The 17,042-nt window shown below is 34.7% G+C and overlaps 1 protein-coding gene across 11 annotated transcripts in view; it reads right to left on the minus strand.

Moving 5' to 3' along the window:
• Positions 1-17,042, minus strand: part of DMD (dystrophin) — a 1,259,796-nt gene that overhangs the window by 332,530 nt on the left and 910,224 nt on the right. The window lies entirely within an intron of this gene.

The following is a 17,042-nucleotide window of genomic DNA, read 5'->3' on the forward strand; positions in this document are numbered from 1 at the left end:
CCCTAGGCTAATTTATAATATAATTTTTCACAGAACTTTAAGTGTTGGTTTGCATAAAAACACAACCATATGCATTTCCTATAGCTAATATATTTTCAATTTTTATTTTGATTACTTGATAACAACGGAGAACAAGAAACAGTACCTGCACACTGACTGACTATAAGAAGAACACCTCTTACTAAATTATTTCTTCTCCTGAGTTAGCTTACTGTTATTGAAATTGGCCTCTCTTTGTCATGCTAGTTCTCATAATCAGATTTTTTTTTATGGAATGACAGTGCAAAACAGCAAGGCAACACTTCCATTTCTATATCTTTAGTTCTACTGAAAACTGCTATCCTCGATGTCTCAGCTCAGATCCAAGAAGCTTGTTCTACTTTAACTGACGTACCAGGTTTCTCAGATGTTCGGTGGCAGAATGACAGGTGAGAACTGTAATATATGGATGCAAAGTATACAGAAAACAAAGGTTATGTGGGTGTTCAGATACTATTATATATTAAAAAGTAATTAAAACCAAAATTAGATTACATAATCTCAATAATTAACCCAGCATTTATATTCCGTGTCTGAAGAATATGGTGAGTCTGCAAGCAGGAGTAACATGAACTTTCTACAAACAGGGAGATCAGAGAGGCCGTGGATTGCAGGAGATGTGACCGTAATGCGAGGCTTCAATCACTCTGCTCTAGCATTGTGCCCCCGAAACTCAGATTCTGGCAGCTGCTGGTCTATGTGTCTGCCTTTCCCATATGGTAAAAGCTGGTAAAACTTCTCTGAGGAATAAAATTAACAATGTGTGTGATTTGCTTGGAAAGAGTTGCCATAGCATTTTCTTAAAGGGAGTTGTGGGCTTCTTTAAAGAAGTCAACGGGCATGCAGAGAAGGGTGATTTAGTTCAGGTAGGATACATACATATATATTTTCTAATAAATTATAATAATTTGCTTCAAATTATTATAATTTATAATTTTTATAACTCAGAAAAGAGTTTTAAGAAACTTGGCAACATTGCATAAAAAGAAAGGTTCTCTCCTGAATGTACATTTTGTTGAAAGACAGAAAAGAGTGGGCAGGAATATGGTGCATTCTTATTGTGGAAGTTAGTTTTGAACAGATAAAAAATTATTTCTTTTCATAGCAGGTAGCAAGCTTGCTGCCACAGGAGGTTGAGAGGGTCAAGAAAATTAGCAGTTTCAAAGAGGGATTAGATAACTTCATGTACAATGGGCTGAAAAATAGATTCTACAAGGAACAAGCAGGGTTGATATCCCCAATCCAGCAGCTATGGATGCAAGTGCTGAGAGCAGTATGAGGGGAGCAGTCTGCAGAAGGCAGCCAGGCTGGTACATTCTCCCCACCAAATCTGTCCTAATGTAACCACCAGAGACACTTTGCTGGGCTAGATAGAATGCTGGTTTGTTCCAGTAAGGCACCTCCTATGCTCTCAAGTGTGGTGAGACCCAGTTTTAGTCCCATTTATAAATGTAGCTATGCTTTTATTTGTTGTAGGCCTATAAATACCAATTCTGCAACCTCAAACACTGAGAGAGCTCTGGCAAATGCAGAGCTATGTGACACCAAAAATATTTGTTAAAAGCAATGTTGTCCCCATCCAAATTAATGCCAAATCCTATGCAAGATGTTTCATTTTTTTTTCCTAAATTCTAAGGAAATCTGTAGCACTATAAATAGATTCTCTTTCAGTAATAAACAGGAGAGGGGTTTGATTTGTTACTATGTTGGCATAGTATATTATTTATGTTACTAATACATAATATCTTTTCTAGCTGCTCTTAAGAAGAGTCTTCAAACAATTGACTTTTTATCTAAATCAAGGAATAAAAAAAATAGTAAACATGATATGTATTAAAATGCTGCACATGTCTGCATCATATTCCAATTATTTAGTCATCACAATTTTCCATTGAAATAAGAAAGTCTGAAATTTTGACAAGGTTGAAGCAACAAGAACGGTTCATCTGAGAATCCAACTGCATCTCCCCCTAGGGAGTAAAAGGGCATAACTTCTTTGTGCCTGAACAGATTGCTCCCAACTGGAGCAAGGGGGAAACAGAGTCCACGTCCTGACTCCTTGAATCATGTTGCAGCTGCAGCCCTTCTCAGGCAGCACAATATAAATCTGCTCCTTGCTTGGGCAGTGCGGCTTGGAAGATTACAACACAGACCAAAAGGACTGAATCTAATGATAATGCACAAGACAAACTTCAAGAATTACAGATTTCATAAAGCATGTTTCAAACTAGAAAGGATAAAAAATAGGTTAGTCTTTTCAACTGGCTCTTACACAGATTGCTTTAAAATCAGCCACCTCATAAGCATTCTCCCTAAATATTCAACACTGCATTCTTAGTGACATTGCTTAGAAGCAAAATTCTACTTTCTTCCTGACCCACTCAAATAAATAGCTCTGTAGTGGGAAAGACGTGCACATCCTCTTATTAACTGACTTGTTATTTCTGTTCATCACTTTTTTAACTGTGCAAAGAAGCGATATCACCAAATTACAGTCTACAGAATGCATGGAATAAAAACTAAGATGATTTGGATGGATACAAAACAGCACATTATATCCACAAGGTATGTTGCATGCTTTATTAAACAAAATTGTAAGGAAAGTCACATATCTTCTTCCTCTCTTGGCTGTCACTTTATCTCTTTCCTATGCTCCATTACCTCTGCACAAGCCCAGGAGGTGTTTGCACATAATAGCATTTCATTCTTGATTGACTTTACACTGAGCATTCCCCTCCTATTATGCACACATCTGATTTTGCATTTTATCACCACTTAAAAAAATCTTGTGAAACCCATACAATACTATGGCAAACATGCCTTATAAACAATTTTTTAAAAGGATATTTTTAGTTCCCAGAGATGCAAAGACATGAGACTTAAGTTCAAGAAATCTTTCTGCAGTTCTTATTTCTGAAAGGGACATAATTATAATGCATTGTGCATCTTTGCTGTAATTTTGAAACTGTGCTCCAAAGTAGCTATTGCAAGTAGATTAATGCCAAAACAGATTACAGTCTGTTCTTTGATGGCCAAATGGTTAAATGGTTTGGAAATCTGAGATAACATGTCTAACATTTCAGTAGCAAGAAACATACAATCACTTTTGCTACGATCTGCCCCAATTTTGTGTCTAAGAATAAGAATTACAAATTACTTTGTCATTGCTCAGTGATATATGCCAAGAACTTGTGTTGAAGATGAAATATGATCAAAGCAAGTAAAGCATGGGTTTTTTTTGTTTGTTTGTGAGTTGTTGTTTCTTTTTTTCTTCAATAGAATCAGCAGTGTCTAAATAATTTGTAAAAATATATTAAAACAGGATCCATGCCCTGCACAGTTTACAAGTTTCTTCCCTAAGAACTCATGTAGCAAATCTTCATAGTATATGGGTGACCAAAACTGACAGGTATCAAAGGTAAATAAGAATACTGCATAAAGTATGACAAGGATAACAAAAACCTCTGCATTTGGGTGATAAAATTAAATGTACATTTTGTTAGATGTTATTATCCTACTTTTTTAGAGAAAATAAGTATGTAAACCGGCAAAATTTCAAGTATGTTCTGAATGAATACATTTGGTTTTCTTTTTGTACATGTTATGCTCAGCAACATATGATATGTAAAAGCAGATGAAAATATCTAGGAAGACCTTTTATGTTGTTGTTTTTTCTCATTTTCTTGTAAAATGCTGTACACACAGAGTCTTGATATAAACTATATTTATTTCTCTTTTGGCCTTGCCTCCTCCAAACAAAAACAATTTCTATGTTTTCACAGACAATTCCAAAGTACTGAGTTTTCTCTGAATTGTAAATTGAAATAGGAATGTAAATTTATCTGTATTTATATAATGGAAAGCTTAATTTAAAAAAAATATATATATATTTTGGGGAGAATTTTTTTTTGTCATTATTTTTAAGTGAGAGAATTTCTTGCATTAAACCATACCAAACTAAGAAAATGAAATTTAAACATTAAGAATTTTGGTATTGCAAAAGTTGTAGATTTCCTCATCAAAACACAGATGAACAGACATACACAAGTTCCTGCATTTTTAAAAGACTTTTAAGACAGATGAAATAATTTAATTGAAAGAGAGAGAACTGAATATTAACAAATATTAAGAAGCATACTGGAATATTTCAGAAACTACTTGTTGTAACAGTACTTTCCTGGAAGGTTGGCATTAGAGGAGATAGAATTGTGACTGCGTCCATTCAATCTTACATTTCTCACTTAATATCTTACGAAAAGTAACTTTCCACTTTGATGTGGATGCTTGACTTTACCTGAAAGTATTTTTTTTAAATAGTTCTTATCAATTTTAATAGAAATAAATTGCTCCGAGAAAACATGTAGTTATTCCTATCTGAGCTTACTTTACTTCTAGTGCAAACTATAAAATAAGAACTAAAAACTAGTTCTAACACTTAACCTTTATGCTGGCTAGCAATTATTTCTGAATTATTTCAATAAATCTCTTCCCAATTAATTTTTTTTTCTTTCCCTAACCAGAATACTAGCAGACAGACAGCACAGTGCTGCCCAACAACGGTGTGCTATGAACAGCTACTACAGGAGCTGGAATCCTCCAGGCTGTGTCACCTTCCTCGCAGTACATCCCTCATAGGGAACACTCAAATATCTTTGGAAAAGAAAGGAAAGTAAAATACAGAGATGGATTGAAATGAAGTCAGAATGTCTCCAGGGAGAAGAATCAGTACCAAAACATTAAAAGGAAAAGATCATCATTTTCTGTCGAGTATTGTGAAAAAGTGCTTGTTTTCACATTATTTTGAATAATCCATTACAATTCTTTTGATGTACATGGAACAGAAAATGAGTCCTGCTGTTCATTCTTTTTCTTTCTGAGATAGTTTTAAAAATATAATCTGCTATTTATGCATTTTTTTGTGCTAGAAATTATAATTACAGTGAAAAAGTCTCATTATTCAATGGCAGTAGAAGGAGAGAAATTTGAGAATGATAACCTAATGGCAGCTTACCTATCATTCAAAAGAGGTTGAAGAATCATTTATACTACATATTGTTAAATAGAGTCCCTGAACATCAGTCCTACAGAAAAGTCTAACAATGACCATACAGTCCATGCACTTCAGAAATAGGCATATGGTAAAACATGAAATCAAGAGAACACATTTTCTGTGAATCCTATAGTGAAAACTCCCCAGTTTTCTCATAACCAAAAAAATACATGCTTTGTATTCTACACTAAGAGTTCTCCAAAGGCTGTCGTGTTCTTTTAATTAAGACTTGTGATTTTAAGATTGCCTAATGAAAGAATTAAAAAAGGAATTGGGTAATGAGCATCCAAGGAAATTAAAAGTCAGGTGCACAATTTTCTTAGATTCCACTGACAATTCTGGGTTATGTATAAATCATTCTAATAATTAGAGCCATGCAAAATGATTTAATTCATACCAAAAAAACCTTATAATTGAAAAAATACATTAATTTTCACCTTGACAGAAATATAGGAAAAATAATTTAATAAAAAACCAGAAACTAACATACAAATAAACCAATACAATTGAATAGAAGTTTCAACATGCAAGATTTTCCTTAATCTCACCATATTTAGCTAGAAAGTTTGAAAGAAAGATACTTGTTAGACATTGTTCTCAGAAGGTGAGTGATGTTTGACCTAAAAACTTCTGCAGTCTAGCAGGAAGAGGGGAAAGAGGTGGAAGGGAAACTCACTGACATTAAATTTGCATAAATTCATCTACATAAAAACAGGAGCATTTCTATCTTACAAATTTTTCTCCTCAACTGAATTTTTGTACTTCATCAACATGGACCTTTATGTAACTATGCCTTAAAGGAAACAAACTAACAGCCTTGCAAACTTTTCCAGTTTAACAATTGCACTGTTCTTCCTACCCTTTACTCTCCGCTTACATTTTGTCCGTCTCTTCTCTTAACCATAGCCATAAGACATGTTAGATAATTTCACCAATTTTTTCCCCAATTTGGAACAATGTTATAAGTCTTGATGGAAGCCACTTATAAATATACAATGTTTTTTCATCCACATACACTTTATCAGTATTATAATTTAAATGCACAAACCCCCAGTAATTATTTTCTTGTAAATCCTTCTGTCTCTAAACTGATCCTATCAACGATATCTGTTGTGGATTATTATTGCAGGTGTGTATAGCTCTGGGAAAAGTAGTTTAGCATAACTAATCTGAAGTGCTATTTCTGAGTTAATAACATGAAGCACAATATGGTACGTTACACCTTACAGTCACGGCTCAGAAGGGCCACTTTACTGTGCCCATCCCCAGTTCAGCTTCTGCTGACTCTAAAGCACTTCTCCCTGACTTGAACCAGCCTGCATGAGACATGCGCTTCAGTAAACTAGTACTAAATTTACTAATTTTATTTACTTTATTTTATTAGTCAAGGAATATTTACAAAATACAAATGGCTGATACAGTTGATTTTATTAACTGACTCACAGTACGTTGGTGCTCTTAGAGATATCAGCTAGTACCCACAGATATCATTTGATTCTCTAGATTCTATATTCTTGTTCTTTATCACATGCTTTAATGACAGGTCTGGGAATGAAAAAAGCCCCACTTAAAATCACACTATGAGCAAATGACCTAATAATTTTTATGGGTTCTGATGCACTGTTATTTCTCTGCAAAACACAATCACTTTTGTCAGAACTGACTCCTACATCTGAATGTCATTATAGGAATGTGCCAAATATACCCCTTTTCTTCATGGAAATATTATGCCATATGGGCCACATATGAAGAGGTAGAAGGCTTTATAAGAAGAGTTACAAATGCTATCAGTGCTGATCATGATGCACAGTAGGAATTTAAGACACACACATAAGATACCACAAAAGAAAACAATCCCATTCATGTGGTAAGACATATGTCAAAAGGTTGGACATTTACCCTGAGATCAGGTCCCACACCATGCCACCTTCAAAGCTGTCTGTTTGAGTAAATGATTCTGTGATATGCACAGCAAGACATCTCTAGTAACTCACAATGGCTCAAAATACATCATTCCTCCTCACAGACAGAGGAACGCTTAAATTTACCTTATGGGGCCCCCAACATTAGAAGGACATGGACCTGTTTGAGAGGGGCCATGAAAATGATCAGAGTGAAGGAACACCTGCTCTGTGAGGACAGGCTGAGAGAGTTGGGGCTGTTAAGCCTGGAGAAAAGAAGGCTTCAGGAAACCTTCTAAGCAGCCTTCCAGTACTTAAAAGGGGCCTACAAGAAAGCTGGAGAGGTACTTTTTACAAGGGCATATAGTCATAGAATCTATATTTTTTTAACTCTTTATGCTTACATCAAAAAAAAATATGTCCAGAAATCAGTTACAATTATTTATAGGTTTAGATTGTTCTACTTCGATATTTTGTTAGGCCTAGACTTTTTGTTTGTTTGCTTGTTTTGGTTAGGTTTTTGTTTTTGTTTTGAATTATTCCTTATTTTCTCTTATTCAGCTATTTCTACATTCCTGTTATCATCAAGTAAGGCCAGATGTGTAAGATGCTGAACAATTACAACTCTCAGTTCTCTTGCTTTCCAGCATCTTTCCAGTGTTGTTTCTATTACTTCCACTTCAATTTTTTAAAGGAAACCTACCCAAGATTATCATTGCACTGTAATAATCTGGATCAAAGAGCATTTATTACAAATTTATGACCTACATTTAAGATCTGACATCAGCAAAAAGCTCAATATCTGTAGTTATTAAGAAAGTATCACTGCATGTTTGGGATAGTTATATCTTGCTCTTGTCCAGTTATTTAAGCACAAAAAAATTAATAGTAAATATTACACATTTTTTTTTGCACAGTGAATCAGTTTAGCTCATATTTTGTCACCCTGAATGGTCTTCCTACCTTTGATTATCTATTTCTGATTGGAGGTTTTACAATAATCCCTCAAGAAAAAGATGCATAAGCATTATTTTTTTCTGACGCTGTACTTCTGTAAATAGCACGTAACTGCAGCAGCTGAGTTACTTTCATGTTAATGACTAACAGGAAAACTTTTCTCGAGCAAATAGAGCAGATAGTTGCAATATTTGAACTGCATGAACCCAATGTGAATTCCATGTTTAACAATTCATCTGGAGGATTTGACAAGTCCAGAAGCATGAAAAAGAAAGTTGGGAGCTGGCTGTCATGACTGAACCTCTATGTGTGAAACTCACATTTAGATGCACAAAATCTTTAATATCAGTAGAATGCACATGAACATTAGGAGCACCACAGTGATAAGTTAAATTGATGCTTTATCTCAGTAAGTGCAATGGTCCACAAAAGCAGCAGAACGCAGTTCTGGAAATTGATTTTTTACCTTGCTTAGTGTATCAGCTAGCAACAGAAACAGATGGGAGGTTTGAGTAATGCAAAATGGCCCACATTTACTACAAAACCAGTTTTCTTTTAATTATGTCCTCCTTCAGCCCTGGTTGTGTGAAGAGCTGAAATCTCTGGTTCAATTCAGAAAAATACTTTAATATCTTTCTTGAGGAAAACATATAGTCTTATTGCTTTTAATGGGATTACTTTCATATTTCAAGCTCAGTATGTACTCAGTCATTTTCTAGGATTTCATTGCAGTGCTTAGTAACCTGAAAAAAAAATATTCTGCCTATTTGCATTGTAAATTTGTTGTCTGCTAATATCAATGTTTGAGATTTTTATTTTGCAGTAGTGGAGGGATTGGTTTTATATCAGACCAAAAAAAATATAAACATACAACCCCATCCTACCACCTTCCCCAACTAGTAAAACAAAAAGAGAATCTGGAAATGCTGGAATCTAGTGTTTCTTCAACATGTTGTTCATTATTATCAAAGGACATCAGTTGTTACAGGCGTTACACAAAATCATATATTTTGTCCTCATTTTCTGCATGCAAAATTCAGTTTAGCAGAAATAAAAGGAGAATATATTGAAGAACAGATGGGCCAAAGGGGATTTCAGGCACCAGAGAAGAGTCTGGCTGTGTCCAACAAAGGTGAAGAAGAAGGTGGCAGGAGGAGAGTGAAGATCAGGCAAATTTAGAGCACAATGTACCTCTCTCCTCAGTCCCCCATCATTACAGATTTCCAAGACATGCAATTCTCTCTCCCATGACCTCTCTCCCTCTCCAGAACCACAGGAACTTGATGGTTTTTCACCTTAAATCTAGTGACAATGCATGCCTAGTGGTGGGTTGCATGAAGAAATAAATGGTATAACAGTTAGAGAATGGACAAAAATATTCAGGACCCCTGTGCCCCTGAAAACAAGTATGCCTTAATGTCTCTTACGGTGTTTTTATAAATATTACCTTTCACTTTAAAGAAGCTCTACGTAGCATATAATTTAAATGTTTTGCAGGAGCTTTAGTGAGTTAGATATCTGTTTAGATTACTTCACATGAGTGTTGCAAAACAATATATCCATGTAAATCAACAGACAACTCTCCATGAGAACTTCCCTAGGTACGAAAAAAAATATAGTATTCTACTGGGAAAAGAGAAAAGGAATTCCAAGAATTTCACTTACTGCAAAAGAGCTAAGTCACTAGAAACTAGTTATTTGACATATTCCAGAGTGACATTTTTTTAAACAATCCCTTCATGAAAAGGGATTATAATGACACTACTGTCTGCTCTGCCTCAAGAGAGAATTGTCCATCTGTTAACAGGTCTCTGAATCCCTATTATTATTAAGTAGTGTTTATAGAAGTATCAGAGTACCCTTGGCACATTGAGAAACCAATAGGGCACATTTCAAGATAGCAGATTTTTTTAGTTAAAATTCTGGGATCGTTTTCCACATAAAAGAACTGTGTTTCAAGATCAGCTTCATTAGGAAGCTCTGCTGGGATTTCATGTTTTTATTTTCTTACAGAGGAAAACTTATTTCTCTAAGAAGAGCTCCATCTCCTCACACATAAAATGTGCAAATATACAATTGTTCCCCCTAGTTTTAATTTGCATTTTATGATTACAACTAGATTAGAATTTTACACATTGCATCATTATTTAGAAACAAGTTGCTTTTATATTTCCCGCATTTTCTGAATAAAAACAAAGCCACTCTTAGCTTTTCTTGTTACTACTGCTAACAACATATATTAATATGTATACAAAACTACAGCCCCCTAAAACTTGTATAACTGTCCTAACAGATCCTCACTAATACTTAGAACTAAATAATTTGTCAAAATTTTATCAGGACTGGTCCAGCTCTTAAAGTAAATCACAGCCGAGGTGGAAGGGATGCAAAGGTGGCATAAAGCCATGTTTTCCTTCCTTTAAAGTCTTTCATTGACATGGTATACAGCGCAGAATCTTGTTATTTGAGAATAGCATTCATATATAATCATAGAATAATTTAGGTTTGAAGGGACCTTTCAAGATCATCTTGCCCAAACTACTGCTCAAAGGAGGCCAAATTTAGAATCACATCAGGTCGCACAGAGCACTAGCCAGATTTGTTTTGAATATCTCCAAGTATGGAGAGTCCGCAACATCTCTGGATAGCCTGTTCCAATGTTTCATTACACCCATAATGAAGAATTTTTCTCCTAATATCTCACCAGAGTTCCCTTTGCTGCAGCATGTGTCTGCTGCCTCTCATTCTTTTGCTGTACACCTTTGAGAAGAGTCTGGCTCTGTCTTCTGTATAGTCTCCCATCTTGTAGCTGTAGGCAGCAATAAGGTCCCTCCTGGGCTCTCTCCCAGGCTGAGCAAGCCCAGCTCTCAGCCTCTCTTCATATAACCAGTTCTCCCACCCCTGACCACCTTGGTGGACCTGCACTGGAACCCCTCCATGTTTTTCCTGAACATTTGGTCTCACAGATGTTGATTAAAGGGGAATGACCACTTCCCCCAACATGCTGCCTAGGGTCCTATTAAATGCAGGCCAGCATCTAGTTAGGCTTTTTTTTTTTTGATTGCTGCCCGAGCACACACAGAGCTGATGAAGGTTTAAGCAGTTTTTACACTTTCTAGCACAGCGGGATTTCCCCATGGTCCACACTGTGGACAGTACATAACTTTAAACAGTCTTTTTATACTCATGGTATGTTTGTAGAGGGCCCAATGCATGACGTCTCTGAGTAGCACATATTAATGGAAGGTAAATGCACACAATGAAAGGCTGATTCGGATAAAAGATTAGGTCAGGTAAGGTCCAGTGTTGAGGGAACTGGTCATTTATACTTATAACACAGGTCAGACTTAGAAATACAGAAAAGTATAACTGCTATTGAAAAACGCAACCCTAGTGAAAAGTACATACTTCTAATGCTCCACAGATACATGCAAATGTAAATGAGTTCCTATACTCTTGTCCTTTCTCTGCTGAACCTAATGGAACGCCAGTTGCACTAATCATTATAACGTCTCCCAGAAGCTTATTTGGCAGGCATTGGAAAAAAAAAAAAAATCAAATTATTTCACAATAGGCCAATAAAATCAAACAAGAAAGTTATCTTTAGGGACAACTGCAGTATTAAGTATTTTTTGTTTGGATAATGATTTACAGTGTGACTGAAAACTAACTGAAAAATGATGGAAGTACCTCTTTTATTTAAATGAGTTTAGAATCAGATCCTTAGAAGTAATTATTTTATGCACATCCTAGTGATTGACATTATAGCAAAATAAGAAAATGGCTGCTAATCACTTTCCAAAAGACAGTGTTTAGACAGCTTTTTTATTGTTGCAGAAAACAAATATACTCTCTAACATACTGTAATGAGCTGGCCAAGCTATTTTAAAGTATTAGCTGTCTTTATGTGCAATAAAGTATTAAAAAAAAAGAGTCTCTTGACACATATTCTATATCCCTTGAGGTCTAATTTTCAGATTAACAGAATTTCTTTTTTCTTTTTTTTCTCCCCTTTCCCTTTAAAGACTCAGATTTCCAGGCCCTCTAGAGCATCCTGCTGCATTTTCTGCCCTTTCAGAATAAGCTTAAAGGCTGACAGACATTTTTTCATTTTCTTCTATTCTATAAAAAAGCTAAAAACTTTCAGCATACAAACCTTGTTCTAACTTTTTCTAATATATTTAGAAATCTGTTCATTTATTAGCTTATTTTATTCACTTCAAAAACTGAAACCAGCCTTCCTGTCCTTCTCATAAATCAGAATTAATTTTTAAAAGTCTAACAGCATGGCACAGTATAAAATTTCTGCTAGATATCCCATGTTAAATAGAACTACAATAACAGTCTGAAATATACATAAAATAATGATAGAAGTCTCCTGAGTGAATATATCCTACGGCGAAATTCATACAGGTAAAGGGTGTTTTGCACACCATTTAAGGCATAAAGTCATGTGCAGGGTTCTGCTATCAGAGGAGGTGCACAAAAATGCCAGTGAACCCTCCAACATGCTGCAGAATCAGTTTCAGCTCTAGCCCTGCTTTGGGAGCTCGTTGATCCTGGTCCAATACTGCCCCAGGGAATGTCTGCAGCTGTGTGTTCATATGGAAACAGAAGATCCTAGAGAATGTGAAGCTTTGAAAACAACCCTCAAAGCAGCATGACAGCCCAGAGAGAGGGACGGGGCAAATAGGCTCCTGAAGACTGGTTTTGAAAGTGTGAATGTCTAGTCCCAACTTACTAACACTGTACTCTGATTCTGGACTAGAGAACTCCTGCCTTTAAGCACATCAGAATACTAAACTGGAAAACTTTCAGCTCCAAGTGTAAAATCTCCTACGATGTTCTTCAAGAATACATCGTCATCAGATGTGCTACATCCATCTTTTCATGGATATGTCACTAATATGAAACTTCTTCACATCTCTGTAAACCTTGAAGTACACTATCCAAAAGCCTGAGGATTATACTGATTCGTACTCCATAACACAGAGCTACAAATTTTAATTTGATAATTACAGGGGCTTCTGTAAGAACAGGATACAAATTATAAACTATGTTTATTTTTCCACAAAAACTTATGTTGGAAAACTTCTCATTCTTCTCATCTATCAGAATATTAATTGTAAGGTTGCATATGAAAATGCATGTATAAATATAAAATAGTATACTAAAATGCATGGTATATGACCATGAGAAAGGACAGGCAAAAAATCCTCAAACATGGGGAATGTCAGTTAAGCCCACTCTTTCATCTGAAGTCTGTCAATTACACAGTTTATAAACCAATATTTTTCTTTAACAGTTATGTTACTATCACCAGCTGCACAAGATCCTCAGCTACTGAAAAATCAATTCAGTAATTAATAGTGAAAACAATCTCTTCATTCCAATTTTGTTTACTTCTATAATCGACAGAAGATCAAACCTACTTTTTGAACAGTGACAAATTAATTGAGTAGAAATAAGTCATCTAAATCTTTTGGGATAATTACGTTAGGATGACACAAATCATTACCTAAAAGTATATTTTCCTCTTCTTTGCTTAAAAGTCTCAATAACTAGCTTGGCTGTAGGTGTCATTCTAAAGAAATACTTTTTCAGATTAATCCTCTCCACTGCACGTAACAGTGCACACTCAACCTTTACTCTTAGAACCAATAAGCAAACACTGAAAATTGTTTGCGGTCACATTCATTAGCACTATTACTTATAATTATTATTCATTTTACTAAATAAAATATATTTTTATCCAGTATAACTGAAAGCCATGTTTTCAATAACATGTTACAAAAAATTTGGATAGAGAGCATGCCTTGGCAAAATCCAAGGATAGTATTCAAAATCTAAGGAGATTATAGTATTTGATCTCTTTGAATGGCACTGTTATTTATCTTCAAGCTTTGCACAGCCTCCATGGTTCATTGCTTTTAGTAGAAATCTATTCCTACTGCAAACCTTCCTCAAAATCCAATGATGCCAATGCAAAGTTTCTGAGTAAAGGCTGGTTAGCATCTTAAGAAAGAAAAGTTTTCCATTCTTCCATAATGTAGCAGAAAGTAGTTTATCATCCAGTTCCTCTGTCCACAATTTTCTCTTTTATGAAGAATCGCAACCTGACCTTCAAATACAAAACATCTTGAATGTTTTGAAGTAACGATAGTGAAATGAACTAACAGTGTAAACTGCATTCTGTCTTTTTCCTCAGCTACATATGTCTTGGCATATTATATATTCTCAGTATTTCCCATGAACTTTATTTGCAGATGAAGGTTGTCTAAAGAAACAACATATATATCTCTTCTCAGTCAGTCTTACTTTTTTTCCTTTGAGGATCAAATCCTGCAAAACATCAGTCTTCAAGCAGATGAGTAAAATATAATCATTTTCCTCTAATGAAAACATCGATGACACTAATGCTAATATTAAATTTCTTTACTACACACTTTTTAGTATCTTTTACTTTAATTATACAGAATTTAACATGATATATACAGTCATAGATGACTAAAATATATAATGAATTTGCTTGAAAGAAATGTATATCAGTCATTTGACAGAAAGAGTAACTATAGATGTTTGAAATGAATAGCCATTGTGCTACTCTTTTATTGTGCTCCTTTTACTACATAGTATGTGCACCACTTAGGAGAATTTAAGTTGTATTCTTTCTTTTATTAAAGAGAAGCTGCCACTAAAACAAGCCTTTTCTACAATAGTTGTCTTTTTTTGTTTTGTTTTGTTCCAAAATTAACCTTTGTATATGCTATTTGCTCAAGAGTACCAATTCACTGTAACCGTCTCCAAGCAAAGTTCGAGTAGAGGCTAATGATACCTTAAACTTTTACGGAGGAAAAGTATGACAGAGTTAGTGGCTGTGATCTTGTGACACAATCAGATTGAATGAACTTAACCAAAATGCCCTTAGAGACTTAGCTTCAACAACATTATATGGTACTGTAAAAGAAAGGACAACTTAAGGTCACTTTTTTTTACCTGAGTGATTTGGAAAATGTCCTGTTACATGCCTTGCTAGGATATGGGATTTCTTTGCTTTTAAAATGTTTGCTTTCACATTTCGGTTTCTTATTAGAAATGTGGCCCTCTGTTTCAAAAGAAATATCAAACGAAAACAAACTCCCAAAACATTAAGAGCTTGGTAGGATGCCAATGGCACTAGCATTTTGAAATGTTTTAAATTCTGGGTGAGCAACTAGAGATGCATTATAATAAAATATCTTTCATAGAGCATGTATATTTATAATGTTGAATTTTTATAAGAGAAGTAGTCAATTGTGTTAAGATGGTATTTTATACCTAAAGTCAATATACTGTGATGGAATTCCTATTAAAGCTTACTGAGATCCCTGTAGAGATGTAACAAACTCTCCAAACAGAGCACAATGCAATACTGTGACTTTCAATGACTTTGAAATCACAAGAACAAGAGAGGTATGACTGTGATATTTTACAGAAAATACAGATCTGGGGAGGTAAGCACTACTTTTGGATTTCCAACTTAGATCATATCTTGTCTGACCTTTCAGAATAACCAAGTACCCACATGTCCAGATTCATCAGCTAACATACTGCTGCAGACACTCTACACATTAGGAAGCAGGGGTGGTTTTTGAGAACCTAAATCTTTTTGTCAGTTTTGAAATTCTGTCTGCTAAACTCACCTAATAATCCAGTGATAGAATAAGAGGCAGAATCAAAATTTCATTACATTAATTTCCATGTATTAAGTGATATTAACATGATCATTATAGAAAAGGGAGCCAGTTAACAGAACTGCAGTCTATATTTAGACATTGATTCGTCCATTTCATCAGAGATTATAATAAATGCCACATTCTGTTGCACAGCCAATTAGAGAGGTAAGCACAACAAAAAAGGGCTTTCCTGCTGATTTTGTTACCAGCACAGCATGGGATCAAAAAAAGAGACAAGGCTACCCAGCCGGGAACAGAAGCGAGAATAAGATTGTAATGGTGCTGGCTTAAGTGAATAAAATATTTTAGCCTTGCGTTAAGACAAAATGCAGATTCAAACCAGTTCACTTTAAAACATGTATAACAACTGACATTTTCAAGAGTTAATAATTTGATCTCATATTTAAGTTAGAGAGACCTACAGAAGAAAGCAAGCTATTGATTTTGTCTGCCAGTATAATACACTAAAATGAGGTATAAGTTAAAACCTCATGTAATTCTGGACCAACTATTTGACAAAATAAAATTTTAAAAACAAAACAGTTCTGAAAAAGATTAAAAGACAGCATGTAAACAAGTCTTCTTTGGCCTTCAACCTTTTTTTAATCTGGTGTCCTGTATAAGCAATACTGCAACTATCAGTCATTAAAATGTACTCAATACCATTTAAAACGTATTATAATTAATAAAACATTACATAATTCTACACAGTATATATTGTGATCATTAATCAAGATGAAAAAAATAGATATCTGCATATTTTAATATACACGCTCTTATAAAACTCCATAGCACAGATATTAGGCAAAATGTGTCTGTTATTTCTCCCTCTTTTTACTTAAGTCTCCTTAACAATAAATATTTTTTTTTTTATTAGGAGGAAGCAGAAGAGAATCTTACAACAGAGTGTCCTAAATGGAGTTTAGAACTGAACTGAATAGAAATCTAACACTGAAAAGTTTTGCACAGGCAAGCCAAATCTTTTATATTGAGGAATGTGAAGTCTAGAAGGCAGGTAATTACTTTCAAATTGTATAATACCAAATTACTTTTATTGCTACTGAGTAGCTAAAGTTCAGCTTTTTTTTCCTCTAGTACATATATTTCCATATTTTTCTATGTTTTCAAAGATAAGTAACACTGATGCAGTATTGCTGACAAAACACTTGCATTAATGAGCTGTTCTTTAAGACAAGTGAGGAGCTTTTCATAACCCAACATCAGCAGGGTACAAGCCTCTCAGAAAGTTATTACAGAAGCAACAAAAAAAAGGAAAAGGTATGAAATGGGGTATCTTCCCTCATGGCAACCTGGACCTTACTACACAATTGCTTCTTTCTCATGAGGTTTATATTTCAACCATTGTCTTGTATACTCTTA

This window comes from Streptopelia decaocto (assembly GCF_964273445.1).
Source record: "Streptopelia decaocto genome assembly, chromosome: 1".
Taxonomy (NCBI): Eukaryota; Metazoa; Chordata; class Aves; order Columbiformes; family Columbidae; genus Streptopelia; species Streptopelia decaocto.